Below are 20,425 nucleotides of genomic sequence, written 5' to 3'. Positions count from 1 at the left end.
CTACCCCCTAAGATATATGTTGGGAATCATCCCCCAAGCATATAACCCACCAATATACATCTGAAGGGTCTCATGACTAAGGTTTTATTAGACAGTAATAAATGATGTTTTCCTAACAGTAGCTAGCCCCCCTCAAGGTCCTGGAAATCTTACTTCCAAAATTCCTTAGATTTACACTATCCCTAACTCCCTCCCAACTTGAAAGTATATCATTGGCCATTCTTACTAATCCCAGTGCAGCTCTTTCTGCATCCCCATGCTTTAATAAAACTGATGAAGTTCTAGAATCTAAGTGAGGTTCAGTGGGTTGAGGTCCAGAGCTGATGACCAAGAAAGAATTCTTGAGACATCTTTGATGCAAAATGGTTGTTTATTAAAGCAGGGGGACAGGACCTGTGGGCAGGAAGAGCTGCTGCCCCAGGGTTGTGAGGGGTAGCAGGTTATGTACCCTGGAGTTGGGGGGAGGTAAGGAAAAGGGAGGCTTCAATAGATCTTTCATATGCTAAAGAGGACCTATAAGACACCGGATACCAGAGGCCTTGCCATGGCCAAGGTTGTTTTGCCCTCTAGCAAGGTATTAACATTAAAACAGGTGGGAGATTCCTAAAGAATGTCACATATGTCCCACCCAGGAGTGGGGGTGGGGGAAAGTTGGAGGGTGTCAGCTTTTGCTTTGTCCTCAGCCAGCCTTCTGTCCTCTCATCAAAACCACCTCTTTGCACCAAAGACGTAATAACTATAATGGGCTTGAAATCAAAAGAATATTTTTAAGATATAAATGTTAGCATATTCGAATGTTTGATGGGCTTGACCCAGGAAAGAAAACAATTTGCTGATATAGAAGAGACAGAGGAAAATTGCTTGAACAACATCTCTGAGTAAGAGAGAGGGGCAGGACCTAGTGAAGAATTTACCCTTAAGAGCAATAGAGTTGATAACACAAGTGAAGCCAGAATGAATAGGTAGGAATGCTGGTAGGAGAAATGTGCTGGTGGGCATTCAGTGGCTTGATTTTTTCCCAGCAATGCAGAAAACTAAGACATCCCTGAAAGGAAAAGGACTATAGGACCTCATGAATTAGGCAACATTTTTGGTTTTCCTTTTGTCCTCACCCCATTGTGGCACTGCTTTTATTGCTGTACAGGTTGTATGTGGTTTGGTTTTGTTTTTGTTTTTGTTTTTCCCCTCATCCACTTCAGTTTTAAATGCCTTTAACATTGTTCTAAATGACTTGAATGCATTAGGTCTTTTGGTAGTAAATACCCTCATTGAGAATTGCAGCACCAGAGAAGCCTCAGCCAAACTGGAATTCAGCCAGAGGCACCAGGAAACCCTCTTAAATCTCTGACTTTGCATTATTTTTAGCAGTAGCAACTTCCCACAGGGGGTGAACACTGGGGTTCCTGGCAATAGCTGCTTAAGGTGAACATAACAAAGAAGACAGAAAAATAACATTAGGGGAGGCACTGTTGCACAACAGGAGGTGTCCCTTCAAAAAAGCCCTCTTCTTTTCAGTGTTAGTCAAGTTGGGAGAAGTACCCAAAAAATCCATTATAACCTGAGATGGATGCTGTGCTATTTTATTTATTCCCACTATTAACAGTGCAGAATTTAATTCCTCTGACCCAAGAGGTAACTGTAGCCAACACTGAAAATTATCCAGTTTTAGCCTTGTTCAAGAAGTGAGGATACAGGCAGAATTTATTGAATTTATTTATATTCAAAATAAATTTCAGAAGCAAATGTAGCCACTATTTCCTATGAAATAACTTAAATGACTCTTCCCTTGTTTATGTAAATCTTTCATGTTACTAGAGAGTTTGAAATAGTGGCGGACTCCTTGTCCTTAATTTAAGAAAAATAAATACCTCTTCTGGGTTTACAAAACCCATTTGCTGTTTTGCTAAGGGCAAAATGAAAAGTTGATCTCCTATACATTTTTTAAAATTTTTCTTTAAGCTTTTTTTGGGTGAAGGATATTGTCTCTGACACAAGATTCTTACTGCAAACCGTTCTTATGTTCAGATTCTGCTAACAATTTGGTCTAAGGAGAGAAATAATATGCATCCTCACCACTGACAGCTATAAAGAAGTGAAATGTATCTGTTAAATTCCCCTCCATTACCTCTATACATTTGCATATTCTTAAATGATTGGCCTAATAATAGGAGCATGGGAAATACTCTAATTCTATCACTAATAATTTTTCATCAATTTTTTAGCTTAATCATTGCATGTAGATGTGGACGACTGAATATGACATAGAATTAAGCATTCAATCTACAGTTATTAATAACAAAGAAGGTACGACTTGACTTATACTGGCCCATTACTTATCTTTAACTTTACTCTACTGATATTTTTTTAAAGTTCAAATAAGTAATATAAAAAAACACTGAAGTTCAAATAAAGATTTAAAGAAATTTTACACCACAGTGAGTTGAGTCAAAAGGAGAAAAACACTTTTACATTTACATAAAACACCTATGAATCATCAGTGACCTTTCAAAAATTGTGTCTTAAATATCTGCTCCAAGACTCTTTTGCCTAAGCCATGATCAAATAGCAATAAATGGTCTGCATGAACCTAACTATAATTTGAAGAATTTTAATAATTCCATCTAGATGGTAATCTGCCATCTCAATAAATTCATCATTATTTAGATGTACCACATCAATATATCACCCGAGGAACCACCAGAAATTATTTATTGGGTGTGTGTTGTTTTTCCCAAATGGGTTCTAGAACAGGGATTAGAACCTTTCAGTATAAATCTTGTTTGTGACACGTAACCTACAATTTCAATCTCTTTTTATATACCTGTTTTTAAAAATACTGGATTTACCTCAATCACCAGTGAGTTTACTCTTTTTTTTTTTTTTTCCCCCTGAGACTCCTTTTTGTTTGTTTTCGGTTTTTCTTTCAGACTTTCTGGTGTAGTGTCTAACTTCGGGAGATGTGCTATGCCTGTTACACTCCAAGCTTCTAGGAGGATTTAATCAAAAGAGAGAAAAATGTTATTTTCAAATGACTTAATGTAACTCTCTTAGTAGTATCCTATGCAGTGCTGCCATATTCTTAGCAAACTAACGGGCACTTGTTTTTTAATACACTGTGATTTCTCATGACGGTTCTTTTATAATCCTTGTATATTTAGCAAATTTTTCCTGTTTTAATTACTTTTTTCTACCATCAGTCAGCTATTCCCTTCTCAACTCTGTTTCCAGTGTCATTACATTAGGCAATATATGGGTTCAATGACTCATCCCTGTCTCTCAATCATCCCTTTTTTTCATGTAGATCATGTTCTCTTGTTCATTTTTTTCATTTAGACTCCCTTTCTATCTACTATTCACCTTATGGCTCTTCTCTTTGGTTCTTAGTCAATACAAAGAAGAGAGAAAGGCAAGAAAGAGAACTAACATTTTGAACTCATTCAACCAGGAAGGTACCATGCTAGGTGCTTCCTGTCTACTGTGCAATTTGATTTACAGGCAAACATATAGAGCATGCAGTATACAACTGTATATATGTTATATATGTGTGTGTGTGTGTGTATATATATATATATACACAAGGAGTAAAAAACTCACTCAAAATTATAATTTATCCAAGTTACCCATTTATTAAGTGGATAGAACAGAATTCAAACCCAGGTCACTTGTCAAAATTTGTTCACCTTACTTTGCCATTGTCCTACCACTATCACTAGGAAAAATTTAGATACAAACCAGTTCTTTGTCTATTCCCAGCAGGGTCCCTCTGCCTACTGGAGTGCCACTAGGACTTCCTCTTTTAGACATGGCTACTACTAGGCAGTTGATACTCGGAGGCTCTAGGTGTCAGAAAGTGATATGCTCTTTGAAACCCTCCACATGATTGTAACCATGTTTACTCTGTCTTGTGCTAAAGAAATGCTTTTCTCCATTTTATTATTTTACTTTTCCATATGGATTACAAAGAGTGTTGTTTGTGCCCTAATATTTACACATAATTTTTGTTTTAGTAAAACTTTTTTTAGCACATAAGACTAAAACATAAGCCCAAAGAGATATGGGTCTGGCAACAGATCTAAATGACCATCACTGAACTAGAAACTAAGAATTTATAGGGGTCATATTTGTTCACTTGACTCTCCCTTCTCTTATGGCACCACCCATCCTGGTGTAAAATTTCTTTAAATCTTTATTTGAACATCAATGTTTTTTATATTATTTATTTCAACTTTTTAAAAATGGTGTATTTCCTTCTAGAAGACACCTCAGTTCCTCAAGTAAATGTGCTTCTGTTAAGACAATCTCATATCTATCATTTAGAAGAAAAATTACTAATGGTAATTTATTTAAGTAATAATCTATGATAATTATTGTTTTAAATCATAAAGTGGGGAAATACAGTTCTTAGCTATGACAAATCTCTCGTATATCTAGAAACAGGCTGCAGGAATATAAATATAATGATGCTAAGAGGTCACAAGAATCAAAGGCATTCAAACACAACTGTACTTAAAGAAAAGCACTGTGACCCTGAATTTGGTTCATTGATCTGGTGTCTTGATAAACCATAATTCACATACTTTCATACCACTTTTCCATGACACTTCCTACTGTTCTGTGCAAGTAAGGACTAAGCTTTTGTATTCTATTCACGAACCCCAGGACATGAGCACACAACCACTCCTTACATCTGAAATCAATACATATTGGTCCATATGGAGAACTCAGCAGGAAAGATGGTGGGGATGGATAGTATCATGGCTCCGTATGTGTTCATAGAACCAAAAATGTGTTACTGTCTTATTAAATTTGTTAGACATTTCTCATACATTTTAAACCAACTTTTCAGGTACTATCCTGTGAAATAAGTATCCTAAAAAATGTTTCCACATTCTTACCTTAGGATTGTCAGAACTAGTTGTGCCCATTAGAATGAATGCAACGTTATAGGAATTAATAAATAGAGAGGATAAGGTCACTACCAACCTCTCATAGAATGTCCCAGAATGGCGTGATGGTGGAGGGAACTCATCCTAAAGAAGGAAAGAATCAAGGTGCTTTGACTCCATCCTGGCAGAATTTATGAGGAATAGCATTGATGTGAGAGTATCACTCAAATATCCTCATACCCAGATACAGGAAAACTTTCATAGGTTCATTAACTTTTTCATTAACAAATTCAATCATTTATTCATTCACTCATTCATTTTTATTGTGAACCCACTGTCTCAGTAAATCACAAAACAGACCATGTAGTTGCTCAAACTAAAAAACTACTTACCATTCCTGATTCCTCTCTTTCTCTCACTCTTTCCCTACATTCAATTTTCTGGTTTCTACACCTACATGCCTCAAACATCACTACCTCCTGAAGGGATCTGCAATCACCACCCTGACCTAAAATAGCCTCCCATGTCCAATTTATTTCCATCCCATCTCTTTGTTTATATATATTTCCTTCTAATTGTTATCACCATCTGTCAGTATCACGTTTGTTTTCCTTCATGTTCAATATTCCCTAAAAGTGACCTAAAAACAACTTTCAGTATTATGGGTATTGTATACATACTTTTTGACTGGATGTTTTTTCTAGATGTCTCAAGTTATCAAATTATTTAAGAGGCTATAAGGCTGAAGTGTTGCTGTTCATTTGGGAGACAAAAAAAAAAAGTGAACAAATCTATTAAGGAGAAAGCCCTCTGTCTCCTTGGTGGAAACAATACCTGGGTCAATGTAAAGAAAGACGATACCACATCAAATCCCAGTAGCAATGTCTTGTTTACTTTGGAATGGTAGTAGCAAAGTCAGTCACAGTTGCATACTGAAATACCACCTCATGAATTTAGAGTGTTATGCATGATGGAAAAGGTGAAAGACAATGGCAGTCAAGAACCCTAAAGAGGAAGGACAGGCTCAGAAGTTCAAGATGATTTCACCAGAAGGCGACTTAGAGGGAAAGACATTTCCTCACCTTGTGATCTAAGGGTCACCCTTGAGCATAGTCATTTATTCAACATATATTTATTTAGAATCCACAATGTATTGCTTGTTGTCATATTCCTAGCATTTAGCTGATATATCATGAGGCATATCCTTCCCTGAAGGAATGCATAGATTTGCTTGTGGTCTGCATTTTCTCTTGCTCGAGTTTTAGCTAATTATAGTGTCTGGCATAAAGTAAAGGATGTTGGCTTTACCTATGTTACAATCTGTAGAGAATACACTATATAATCCTTCAACCAAAAGGCTTATTTCTTAAAAAAAAAAAAAAAAAAAAGTCTTGTGTCTTAACTTTAACTGAGGGTACTTGTTTAAAATCAAACATATCAGAGGGGATGGGTAAAATAGGTGAAGGGGATTAAAAGTACACTTATCAAGATGAACACTGAGTAATGATGTACAGAATTGTTGAATCACTGTATTGTACACCTGAAACGAAAATAATACCGTGTGTTAACTACACTGGAATTAAAATAAAAATATTAATTTAAAAAGGCTTATTTCTGACAACAGGAAATCCCTGATAATTTTTACACACTAATATTTGTAAAAAAATTAAAATATGATTGGGGTGCCTGAGTGGCTTAGTTGCTTAAGTGTCCCACTCTTGATTTCAGCTCAAGTCATGATCTCAGAGTCATGAGATCAAGCCCCACGATGGGCTCCTGGTTCAGCACAGTCTGTGTGGGATTCTCTCCCTCTACCCCTCCCATGGCTCTCTTTCTCTCTCAAATAAATAAATAAAATACTTAAAAAAATTAAAGTATGATTTGTACACATCCAATTGGAGCCTTAACTTTTATATAGGTAACCCTGGTATGTTTCTAAATTATAAACCTTAGGAACACAGCTATACATATACATATATAATATACATAATTACTCAGCTTCCAATTGGTCAGAATTGGAGCACAATTATAATTACCAACTGTGAAGTGAAAAGCAGATATCTGCCAATCTAATAAAATAAGGCAATGCTTCTAAACTTTAATGTACAAGAGATTACTTCAGGATCTTACTAAAATGCTGACTCGGTAGCGCTGGAGTGGGGCCTGGGACAGAATTTCTTACAAACTCAGAGATTTCATTGGTGCTGCTGGTCCACGACCACACAGTGATTTGATATTTGAGTTACTGGCTACTGATGTGAAAACTAAGAAGTTCAAATGTGAGGTTATTATTATATTTTTTGCTAATTTAGATAAAGAAATTGCTAGATCTTACTGAAAACTGTGGAGGCCGAGAAAATTAAGGCCATCCCACCTCAAGTTTAGCTGATGTGGGAAACAAGAGGCAGAAGAAAATCATTAAAATTCCTCACCTACCGACAAGCCCTTGAAACAGACAGAGTGGCTGTCCCCTGGGGACTCAATTGCCCTCACCTTGAGGTTTTGCTAAGGACAATCCTAGCCTGACCGGCCCCCTACCCCTACAGGTCTGTCCAGGATCCTGTAAGTCTACTTTAACAATTCCTTTAGGAAACTTTATCTCTAAACCTCCAAGATAATGTCGAGAATCATTCCCAAGCTTATGGCCCACTGATACACATCTAAAGGGTCTCATGAGAAGATTTTTACTACTGGTAATAAATAAACTTTCTCCCAACAATAGCTAGGCCCTCAAGGTCCTGGAGACCTTGCTTCCAAAATTCCTTAGAGACTTACACCATCCCTAATCCCCTTTGTCCTCACCTACTGCTGAGTCCACCCCTACTCTGCCTTTAAAAACTCTGACTGTAATCTGGTTTGGGGTTCAGGTCCCTACTCTGCTGTGCCGGGTATACTTGGGCCCAAGCTTAAGCTTGTCAAATAAACCCTCGTGTGACTGCATTGGTGCTTGGCTCCTTGGTGGTCTCTCGGACACAAAAACTCGGGCATAACAAAAACATGTTAAGAAAGAAGACAAAAAGAAACAACAGGTGAATCTGCTCTTACAGGAGAGAGCTCCTTTCCAATACAAGAAAAGTGGTCACAAGTAAGTTTGCATCCAGAAAACGGATGCTTCTAAAAATTTACCTTGTGACTTACTTGAGTGATTTCCCTGTAGATCCCCTACTTGGAATTCAATTCTGATACAGAAAATTGGGTCGGCATGAGAGACAGAGAAGGCCCACAAATGTATCAAACAACCTGAGCTTCATCCAGTTCTCACTGAATGACTGCTTGTTTCTACAGAACAGTAACTTGTCACTAGTAGTCACTTCCCTACCTAAGTTTGTGTTTGTTGACATTCTTCCCCCACAAAGGGATTTTGTTCAGAGACCCTTGTTTAATGACAAATCTCCTGTGACATCACAGGAAGAGGTAACTTACTGAAGTAGAAAAAAAAAAGACTACTAGTGAACTTGACTAATATTTTAATACTAAGAAAACTCAGGGTATTATGTTTTCATGAAGTTACACGGGGTGAAATCTCTTCCAGAACTAATAACTGTTCAACTAAAATATATGAAGATGTATATTCATTGGATTTGGGGATGTATTCTATTTCATATTTTTTTAATATTTTATTAAAGATTTTATTTATTTATTTGACAGACAGAGAGAGATCACAAATAGGCAGAGAGACAGGCAGAGAGAGAGGCTCCCTGCTGAGCAAAGAGCCTGATGCGGGGCTCAATCCCAGGACCCTAAGATCATGACCCGAGCTGAAGGCAGAGGCTTAACCCACTGAGCCACCCAGGTGCCCCTGTATTCCATTTCAGAAGCCATCAGTAAACTTATGTTGTGGCTTAAGCACTGCCCTCACACTGGAAAGTTAACATGGTTTAAAACATGATTTGACAAGAGATTTCCATTTTGTTTCTGCCTCACTCGAAGACCAGACTCCTCCCTAGAGAGAAAAACATAACAACCCAAGAGATCCTGAGTGTAATCAGCCTCTTTGTAAAAAATCTTCTTCTATGAAAGGCCATGTTTTCTATGTCCTCTAGGACCATTCTTGCGCTCTTGCAATTCTTCCACTTACTGTTTTAATAATGTTATTGCGGGACAAAAGCACACACAGATATTGCTTATGAATTCACAAGGACTATCATGGTTTAAAGGTATTCAGAGTGCATATGAGTATTTTCAGCTTGGCCATTTTACTTACAAAGGATCTCTGAGACCAAAGACAGGAATTCTGGGCAAGGAATTCATACCCTCACTTTCCATTTATTTTATCATTTTATTATTGATAAGAGGAAGTATGTGAGGGAATTCTAGTCTTCCAATTTGGTATCCTGAAGAGTTGTCAGGATTCTTTTTTTACCTGGCAGACTCAAAGCTCAAACACAGTGCATATATATATATATATATTTTTTTTTTTTTTTCCCCAGCTAACCAAAAAGCTTCTTTCTATGCAGAATGGTGACTAAGAAAATATCTATGCCTTGCTTCCAAGGACTTAAAATGTTTCCACACATTAACCATTGACCCAAAACTCTCATAATGTAAAATAATAATAACAATATTTAAAGGTGAATATCCCACTTTTAGGCATTCGGGGACTAAGACAATTAATTGCCCAAGGTTGTAGAGGCAAATTGGTATCAATGTTGAAGCAAAACAGAATGCTTGGCTTGTAACAAATTTCAAAAATATTTATGGCCTAGATTATTTGTGAACTGACTTGAGCCCAAATTCATGCCTTAATAGTTTTTGTTGGTGGTAGTATTAATTTACCTCCCTCTTACTTAAGAAGGTTTTTATTTTTTAGATGTCATTAGATACTCAATATAGAAGTTTCTAAGCCTCAGGCTATGTCTCATTTAGACTTTTCTTTGAGAAAACCTCGTTCCATGTCTACTTTCATCTTAATCCATGGATTTATATATAGGTTTAGTCGAATTTGACACTTTCCCACAATTTGTCTCCTTTGGTTGTTGCACATTAGGGATTTTTTTTAAACGGTATTTTTAACACCAAATATGCCTTGTTGCCTTGATAGAACATGGTCAATAACTCAATTGTATTGGATATACCTAATCCAAATTTATATATGAGTTCTCTTCCTGATTCAATGAATTGACTGGTAGTATTTCTAAAGAACAATTTGATTGGTTGATTTCATTTAATTCATTACTTGTTTAGGGATTCTTTTCTGCATATACTCCATTAATATTAAAATATTAAGATTAGGACATTTATTGAAGCAAGTTGCAAATATTTCAGGATAATATAAAACAAAATATAAAACCTTACTTGCTTTGTTAACTAAGGGGGAGAATATCCCCTTTGAAGGGGATGTAGTGTGCTGTAGGGAAAGAAAACTAGGAACTTTGGTTCCAATCGAAACTTTTCTACTATTCAAATTATGGAGCTAGGAAAAGTTAACAAGTTCTTTAAACTTTATATTTTAATTTAATTTAGACTTAGAGAAAAGTTGCAAAATAGTACAGAGAATTCTTGTATATCCTCATTTAGCTTTCCTTAATGTTAGTACCATATGTAACCATTATACAACTATAAAACCAGGAAATTAACATTGGTACTACACTATTAACTACATTGCAGATTTTATTCAAATTCCACCTGTTTCTTTTTACTATGCCTTTTTTCTCCTACTGTATTTTTCCACATCTTCTTGGTCAAGGATCATATCTTAGGTCCTATGTTGTATCTGTTATTTCTCTTAGCTCCTCTCCAATGTGTGACTTTTTCTCCCCTTTCCTTTCATGAACTTGACATTTTGAAAGAGTACTCATTACTGATTTTGTACAATGTTCCTCAATTTAGCTTTTTCTGATGTTTTGTCATAATTAAAATCAGGTTATGGTATTTGGTGGAAGCACAGCACAGAAATGATGTTTAGTGTCATTTACTCCATTGTTAAAATAAGATAAATCTGGGGCATCCACACAGCTCAGTCTGCTGAGCATCTGCCTTGGCTCAAGTCATAATCCCAGGGTCCTGAGATTTAGCCCTGCAAGGGGCTCCCAGCTCAGCATGGAGTCTGATTCTCCCTCTCCCTTTGCCTCACCCTCTCCACTTGTGCTTGTTCTCTCTCTTTCTCTCTCAAATAAATAAATAAAACCTTTTTTAAAAAATCTCCAAAAAAGTAAGGTAAATTAAAGGTTTTTTTAAATATCTTTTATTATTTTGTTCTGTTTTGCTTTTTTTTTTTTTTGTATTGTTAATCTCTTTAAGAGAAATTGACATTTAAAGAAAAACAGGGGTGCCTGGGTGGCACATTCAGTTAAGCACCCGAGTCTTGGTTTTAGCTCAGGTCATGATCTCAGGGCTGTGAGATGGAGCCCCACATAAGTCTCCCTGCTCAGCGCAATCTACGTGAGAATCTCTCTCCCTCTCCCTCTGCCCCTCCTCCTTGTGTTCTCTCTTTCTCCCTCTAAAATAAAATAAATAAACCTTAAGAAAAAGAAAAACATATTTTAGTATTATTGTCCCCTTGGGATGGAGATACTACTTTATTAATCAATTGCACCTAGGATTAACACACTATTGGCATTTTTTTTTAACAAAAATGCATAGCTTTTTCAAGAAAGCCATCTTTTAAGAAAACATATCCAGAGATCTTAGGAGACATGCCATAAAACTAAATTAGCTAAGTTCACCCAAACTATAGCATGACTATGTATTTTTTTTTCTCTTTAAGCAGCCTATTATATTAACAGGTTTCTTCTAATTATTGGTCGTCAACTTCCTAGTCATTGCCAACTTGGCTTTATATCACTTAATTTAGTATATTTGAAATGATTATTATTTACAATTATATCTCATGAAATGCCTTATCGTTTGGACAGAGATACAGATATTGTTAGCATTCCATTAATCAAGAATTGCCAATAACTTGTAAGGATTGAGCATACATCAAAAGTTAAGAATAATGCATATAAATAATTATAGGCATTACCAATGCTTGCAACATAAATAACACTTTTAAAAAAATAGAGAAAGTCTTAGTATAAATCCAAAAACTTCCAAACACCTATCTAAATTTAAGAGAATAAATATTCTATATTTTAGTGGAAGGATAATTCTAAACATCTGCAAAAAATCACAGGAAAATATAAAGTGTTTCTGAATCTGATCTTGCTATTCTTTCCTTTCTCCCTCCCATCCTTCCTTCCATCTCTTATTCCTTCCAGTCTTATTGAAAGAGACGTTACAAAACAATTACAGTGTAAAAAGTATTATAGAGCTCTACAGAAGACACTATGAGAACATTAAAAAAAAATAAAAAGGAATATTTTTGGGATGCCTGGGTGGCTCAGTCAGTTAAGTGTCTGCCTTTGGCTCAGGTCCTGATTCAGGAGTCCTGGGATCGAGCCCTACATCAGGCTCCTTGCTCAGAGGGGAGTCAGCTTCTCCCCTGTCTGCTCTTTAGGAAAAAAAAAAAAAAAAAAAAGAATATTTTATTTTACCTGAAACTTTGAACTGTCACTGCTGGAATATTAAGGGGAGAGAAGGTTATAGCAGGGATGAAGCAAGTAGTTTTCATAGAATTCTTCACTGAAATGTGTAGACTAATGCCTACTCTTTGTGGCATGGCAAACTTCCAGGATCCATAGACACAAATGATTATAGCAAAAAGTCTTATGGACAATCTTTACCTATTCTGCATGTGTGTTATCCAGAAGTGGTAGGATAATCTGATTATGTAACCAGTTTACAAACTACATCCATCCTGGCTTTACTGTAAAAGTGAACTGCCTGCTCATTAATAGTTTTAGTAGATACTTTCTTAAACACTTGCTATGTAACATAACAAAGCTGAGAACTTTATATTATCTCAATTAAATCTTACAAAACCACCCTGAGATGAATATCATTACGATGGCAATTTTACAAATGAGGGATTGAATTTGGAAAGGTAGGATAAATTGCACAGAGTTGCATAGTATGTATCAGGGTTGATATGTGACTGAAGACAATCTGACTTCAAAGACAAAGATTGTCTTCATAATAACCATACGTTATAGACACATTTCATCTCCAAGAAAGCCAGTGTACTTATAATAGGTACAATCATGGTATCTAAACTCATGAGTTTTTTGATTCACTAGATTCATAATGTTCAAATTTGGGACTTGATAGAAGAAAGATAATTTTTTTAAAAAAAATTTTGTTAGTTCATTCAGGCTAAATAAAGATAAAAAATCAATGTAATGGATGAAAAAATCATTTATAAGAAATAAAGGGGAGAAATAAATTTGCATTAGAGAATTCTAAAGTCAAAATCTCTCTTTAGTCTGATTAATTTACTTTCCATTCTTTAAACTCTCAAAATGGAGGCTGTTCAGGATTTGGTCTCTGTAATTTTTAGAAGGGATTTCACAATCATGATAAATAGAGGATCACTCTATTTTGATATACGTATATGATTTTCATGTGAATGCATGAAATCACGCTGTATTTCTTATTCAAATACTTAAGTATTATGGTGAAAATTTTTCTTTGCCCAGAATTCAACATAAAGTATGTATGTTAAGTAAAGCCACACTTCCTCACTATCAGCTTGCTAACGGCACTGTGTTCAAAGATGAGTCAGGGTTCCTTACTCCATCTCACTGGGAGAAGACTGTGTTTCCATTATTTGCATATTATACCTGTATTAGTGAGGAAGGACTAGTCTGAACTTTTCTAAAGTATATGAGCAACTCTATGAATAGCTTCTTTGAAAAGATAATTCAGGATTCATGATGCATTTAATCCCCAGACTTTGTACTTGGTCCTGTAAATTGAAAGACTTAACATTTTTCAAGAACTATTTTTGCTGGGTATCTGTCCAAATTATCCAATATCCTGTGCCCTTAAACAGTAAAACTTTCTTGGGGAAAAAAAATAAAAAACTTAAGGAGAAATAAGTTGATTAAAAACTGCAATAAATAATGATTATTATAGTTAGAAGAAGACTTGTGTCCCATGTCAAATATAAACCTTGCTCTAATTCCCTATCTTATGGCAAATTCAGCCTGTACATTCCCCACACAGTTATATTTAAGTCATTGCACATTTATGATCTATTCCATAACTTTGTTATGCAGAGATTAAAAAGACAAGTGAAATATGGTATCTGCTAGGACTCTTAGAATTTGATAATGGAAAGAACAGTAAGATAGATACACAAAATACAAAAAAGGTAAGTGCTTAAGAAAAATACAGATAAAGAGCATAAAGAGAGAAGAGACAGAGAGAGAAATAGTAAGTTTGGGGTAGCTATAAGAAGCTTTCTGGATGAGAACTGTTAATTAAGAAGGTTAATGTGAAGGTAAGTAGGGAAGAAAGGAAGACATTCTAGAGAGCAGGAGGGGAAGGTTAGGAAGGAGGAAGTTCAGAGTACAGGTGTTTTCACGTCCTTTGAAGACTAGAACGCATCGGTGAGGTAGGTGATGAAGTCAACAAAGTAATAGTAAGAATTTATAGGACTTGGTAGCTGAAAGTGTAGAAGGGAAAATTAAAGATAAACTTGTGATTTAAAATCGACATGCATAATGGTGTCTTTATTTAAAGAAAAAAGCAAGGCAGGATCATGCACTGATTTTAGGAGTAGGAAAGTGATACACGCTGTTATCAAAATGTTGAGATTATACGCAACGGATGAATTACTGAACTCTACATCTGACAGTAATGATGTACTATATGTTGGCTAATTGAACTTAAATAAAAAAATAAAGTACCTGCTTGAACATTTGGGCTTTTGAATTATGATTAAGAGACAATGTTGAGAGAATTGGAGCTGGAGTTATAAGATTTGATATCAAACTGTCTGGATCTTCTTAACTGTATGACCTTCGGCATGTCACAAACTCTTTGAGCATCATTTTATTTACTGTTAGGAATGGAGATTAAAAGTGTATTTCAGTCCACTGCAGGCGCCAGGAGAAGCAGCTGCCATGGCTCTGTGCTACCCCATGGCCGTGGGCCTCAACAAAGGCCACAGAGTGACCACAAACAGGAGGAAGCTGAGCCACAGCCACCAGCACCTCACCAAGAAGACCAAGTTTGTGCAGGACATGATCCAAGAAGTGTGCAGCTTCACCCCATAGGATCAGCATACTATGGCTACTCAAGATCTCCAAGGATAATCAGGCCCTCGGGTTCATCAAGAAAAGGGTGGGGACATACATCAGTGCCAAAAGGAAGAGAGAGGGGCTAATGTCCTGACTGCCAAGAGGAAAGCAGCAGCAAAGAAGGACAGAACCCCTCCCCTCTGCATGTAATAAAGCCTTTTTTGGTGGGGGGAGGAGTTTTTTTCAATCTATAAAATTCAACAAATCCAAGATGTTATTGTTGATAAGTTCTGCATAAAAGAAACAGTTGAAGCCATTATTAAAGCAGAAGATTAGAAGAGGTCTGAAGAGGGGTTAAGGCAACTGATAAATGGAAAAGGGAATTCCAGCTATCATATGGAATTTTATTTTTTGATACTTGTTTTTATAGTTTCATGACCCACACATACATACCTACACAATATATGGCTTGACTTTGTTTTTGAACTTCATAAAAGAGTACCATAGAGTAGGCTGTCTTCTAAGATTTGCTGTATTGCCTTACTCATCTCAGACTATGATGCTAAGATTCATCCATGATGTTTAATTACAGATCAATATTTACTGCTGCATGCTATTCCATTTTATAAAAATTCCATAATATAGTTATTCATTCCACTACATATGGATGCTTTTGTTGTCTCCAGTTTTTTGCTATTATGAATAGTGACACGATGAACAGTTTTCTTAAGTCTTCCAGCACGTATGTATAAGAACTTCTTCTGGATATATACCTGGAAGGATGGTATATATCCAGAAATATTCAACTTTATAAAACAATGCCCAAATTGTTTTCCAAAGTGGTTGTATCATTTTATACTCTTACCAGCAATGTGTAAAAAATCCATGTTCTCTCCAAATGTCGGTTCCATAAGATTTCTTAAATTCTATTGGCAAGTGATGAAGAATGACATCTCATCATGTTCTTTATCAACATTCTCCCAAATACAAGTAAAGTTGGGTGATTTTTCAGAAGTTTATTGGCTATATATATCTTCTGTGATGTGTCTATTAACATTTTTGTCTATTTATTAATTTTCTATATTATTTTAATTTATATGATCTATGTATACTTGATTATAGTTTGTTGACTATAAGAATTTCAAATAATTTCTCACACTCTCCTCACGCTCTTTAAAGTGCATCATGAAAAACCAAGGCTCTTAATTCTCACGTCATCTGATTGTTCAGATTTTCTAAGTTCTATGCTTTTGAAGGTTTTTATAAAATATTCTCTGACTCAATGTCAGAAAGGCATGCAACAATATTTTCTTTGAGAAGTTTTAAAGTTTCTTATTTTGTTTTTTAAAGTTCTTAATCGAGGGATGCCTGGGTGGCTCCGTTCATTAAGCCTCTCTACCTTTATCTGAGGTCATGATCCTAGGATCCTGGGATCAAGTTTGGCATCAGGCTCCTTGCTCAGCAGGGAGCCTGCCTCTCCCTATGCCTTTGCCTGCCACTCCCCCTGTTTGTGCTCTTTCTCTCTCTGACAAATAAATAAATAATATCTTTTTAAAAATAAAAATAAAGTTCTTAATCTATATAAAGCCGATTTTTATATAGTTTTTGTGATATATACAATCTCATTTTTTTCCTTATTAATGACCCATTTTTAGCTCTATTTATCAAATATTTCTTCCCTTCTTCAGGAATCTGAAATAAACCTCAGTGATATATCAAAGTTTTATCTAAATAAAACTACCATATGATCCAGCAATTTCACTTCTGGGTATTTATACAAAGAAAATGAAAACATTAATTAAAAAATATCTATGCACCCCTACGTTCATTGCAGCATTATTTACAATAGCCAAGGTATGGAAACAATCCAAGTATCCCCTGATAGATGAGTGAATGAGGAACACACACACACACACACACACACACACACACACACACTCTAGACTATTACTCAGCCATAGAAAAGAATGAAATCTTGCCATTTAAGACAACATGAATGGACCTAGAGAGTATTATGCTAAGTAAAATAAGTCAGACCAAAAAAAGACAAGTATTATTTCATTTACATACACAATCTAAAAACAAAACAAATGAACTGAACAAAATAGAAACAGACTCATAGATATAGGAAATAATCTGGTGGTTGCCAAAACAGGGGAAGAGGACTAAGAGGTATAAACTTGCAGTTGTGAAATAAGTAAGTCACAGCAATGTAGCAAAAACAAAACCGAAGTTTGATCTAAGAATGAGTCTTTTCTTGGATCTCTGTTTAGTTCCTGTAGTTGGTTTTGTCCTCTTCCCACAGCAGTATCATTCTGCCTTAATTAATATGTGACACAGAGCAATTTCCCCCAACCTTCTTCTTTTTCTTAATTAACATATATGAACCTACTTTGTGTCAGCTCTTATTCAGATAAGGAAACCATGGCATAGTGAGGTTAAGTAACCTATTTAAGTTACAGTGTGTAGTTACAGTCCCATACGTGGGATTGTAAACCAGGCAGGCTGGCTCCAGAGAACATTATTACCATTAACATGCTATACTGCTTCTTTGTCTCCAGAAATGCTTGCTTATTTTTGGACTTTTGCTTTCATATAGATTTTATAATCAACTTACTAAGTGCTAAGAACAACCCTTCCATGATTTTGTGATTCTTACCGAAGTCCCATTTTACACACACACACACACACACACACACACACACACACAGTTATTTGGGTATAATCAACCATATTAACATTTCTGCTGCAAAAACATACTTAGGAATATTATCGGGAAAAGCAGGATAAGTAGTATCATGAATTTCTTCTGATCAGTTCAGGTTCAGTTTTGCTGCCAAATCTTGCTGTTTAGTCCTCTTCAGATCTTTGGAATTACGGAATGTGTCATTGTTGTTTAATAAATGATGGGAAAAATTCTCTGGGAAGTTAAATAATTAGATCAAATCAATCTACATTCTTTGTTGATAAACTGCCTGTAGTTTGCTCCAGGCTTTTTTTTTTTCCCTAAAGAAATATTTTTATATGAATTTTAAACCTCAAAGTAAGAATATAGCATTTCCTTTGGATCTGGATCTATGATTCCAGATCTCTGCCCAATTTACCTTGTTGACTAACGTTTCCCTGATCACCTGTTCTTTTTTTAATTCACCAACATCCAAGCATTCTCTGCTGGCTAGTCTGTTAGAAACCAATGAAACAAAACACAATTGATAAGTAAGTAATGAGAATGCCTTTGAAGCGTGAATCTAAGACAAAAGATGACTAGATGTAAAGACCCCACAGAATTTTATTTAATCTACAATTCCAATTCTAGATTTTGTAACTTAAGTAAAGGCTATTTTAGGTAGATTGTTTACCCTAATCTGTTCACATTTCCAAATAAGTGATGTACCTTTTTTCCATATTGAAATTCTGTTTTCTTTCCCATTCTGTCATTCCCTGGCTTTTAAATGATTTTTCTGTGTTAAGTTATTAAAGTTTTCCCCTTTTAAAACAGTAACTTATTTTTCCATTAAGGTGAGCCAATTTTGTAGCCTCTTACATTAGAAAAAGAGCATTATTCACGAGTCACTGTTCATTTGTCTAGTCCCTGGCACATTGGAGGTATTCAATAAATGCTTGATAAATGAATAAAATAGAATGGCTTCTTAAAATGTTGATGTCTGTTCATACCAAATTGAAGTTTAATTTAACAATAGCTTCAGGATTACATATTAAAGGTCTTAGGAAAAAGTAATAAATGGAAATACTTGTTATCCTGCTACAGACTGAAATATAGGTACTGAATTTTTCATTGAGATACAAGTGAAGCCTGAAACACAAATGGTGCAAGGGCAGAAATATAACAGACATTCAATAACATTGTTCATTTAAATTGAATACCTGAAAGTGTTCAAGTTTGAAACTTTAGCACTCACTCATACAGCACTCTATAACTGTAACTGATAATGCTTGAATGTAACTGATAATGCTGAATTATCATTCAGTTTTATGTTCTTGCTTATATTTTCTTATATCTTATATTTTGTTATATCATTCTTTTATCTTTAATCTTTCTTATATCTTACCTGTGTTTTCATATATCTTACAAGAAAATTGTAAAAAATAAATTTACACTCCTTATTGTAAAAAATAAATTTACACCCCTTAGGCCCGTGTGCATTGAAGGGTACAAAGCTATACAGCATAACTTAGATCAGCAATTTCCAAACCACCCTCTACTGGGGAAAAAAGAAAAATATGGATCTCTGTGCCCTATTCTCATCTATTGTAACATAACTGTGAATGTGGGGTTTGGGATTCTGTAGTTTTTTGGTTTTGTTTTTGTTTTAAGATTAATTGATTGATTGATTTTAGAGAAAGAGAGGTGAGCCCGCAAGTCAGGGGAGGAGCAGAAGGAGAAGAAGGAAGCAGACTCTCCGCTGAATTGGGAGCCCCAAGTGAGGCCCCACAGGGTGCTCCACACAGAGCTGATCACATGACCCCAAGAGCATGACCTGAGGTGAAATCAGGAGTCCGTCTCTCAAATGACTGAGCCACCCAGGCACCCCTGGTATTCTACGTTTTCTTAAAGCTTCCTCAAATAATCACTAAGTGCCAGCTGGCATTGGCCCGTGGAATAATGTTTGGGAATAACAAACATTGTGCCTTAAGTTGAAAATCTATCTCCAATCACTCCACAGAATGTTAACAGATCTATTCACTTGTACAGAGGGTTATAAGATGCCTGGTTTGGATCATCCTTTTTAATCATAGAGGGAAAAAAATCAGTTTGCAAATGACATAAGATCATGGAGATATTCAAGGTCTGTTCACATCCTAGGGCAGTAGAGTAACGACATATGCTCCAAAGATCTCTTTTGACTTTGACCCGTGTCACTTGTAAGACCCTTCCAATCATTTGGGAAGATCAGTGGGAAAGAAAGTTTTGTTCAGACAGGAGTTCATCTAAGTACAATCCTGAATCTGGTCCTGTTAGAAATATTTGGGGCTCCTTTTAACACTGGAGTCATAAAATGCAATGTTTACTACAGAATTGGACCCCATCTGTCAAACACACTTGTGGAAATTCACTTAAGTCACAAGAGAAAACTGAGAAGAAAATCAGTTGAATGTTTTTGAAAAATTCAGAATCACACTATCGGTAGATACCTTTGTTAACAAACTAGACAGAATATTCTGGAAACATGATATTCACTCCCCATCTGTTGTCTCCTGACATTGTTTAGCCATGAGTGTCAGAGCGAACAGTATGAGCTGGTCTCATTTCACCCCTTCATTTGCCATGAAGTCACAGCCTGTAGATAGATCCAAAGAAGGAACTTCCAGTCCCAGGATGAGATCATTACCTGCACTTCGTTCAGGTGATTCAGTTCTGCCAGGGGATGCTACGAGAACAAGCTATAGTGCTTCTTCCCTCATCCGAATCGTATACCGTCTGCCCTAGAACTGACACAGCTCACTGTAAATCAG

At 35.8% G+C, this 20,425-nt stretch overlaps 1 pseudogene across 1 annotated transcript; it reads left to right on the top strand.

Annotated features, from left to right (window-relative positions):
* The first annotated feature begins 14,833 nt into the window (after positions 1 to 14,833).
* On the top strand, positions 14,834 to 15,160 carry LOC308340448 (large ribosomal subunit protein eL36-like; annotated as a pseudogene). Its single transcript has one exon. The product of its transcript is annotated as a large ribosomal subunit protein eL36-like (transcript).
* The last annotated feature ends 5,265 nt before the right edge of the window (positions 15,161 to 20,425 follow it).

The sequence above is a fragment of the Martes martes genome (genome assembly GCF_963455335.1).
Source record: "Martes martes genome assembly, chromosome: 1".
NCBI lineage: Eukaryota > Metazoa > Chordata > Mammalia > Carnivora > Mustelidae > Martes > Martes martes.
The sequence above is the reverse complement of the archived record's forward strand: the minus strand, read 5'-3'. Positions and strand labels throughout refer to the sequence as shown.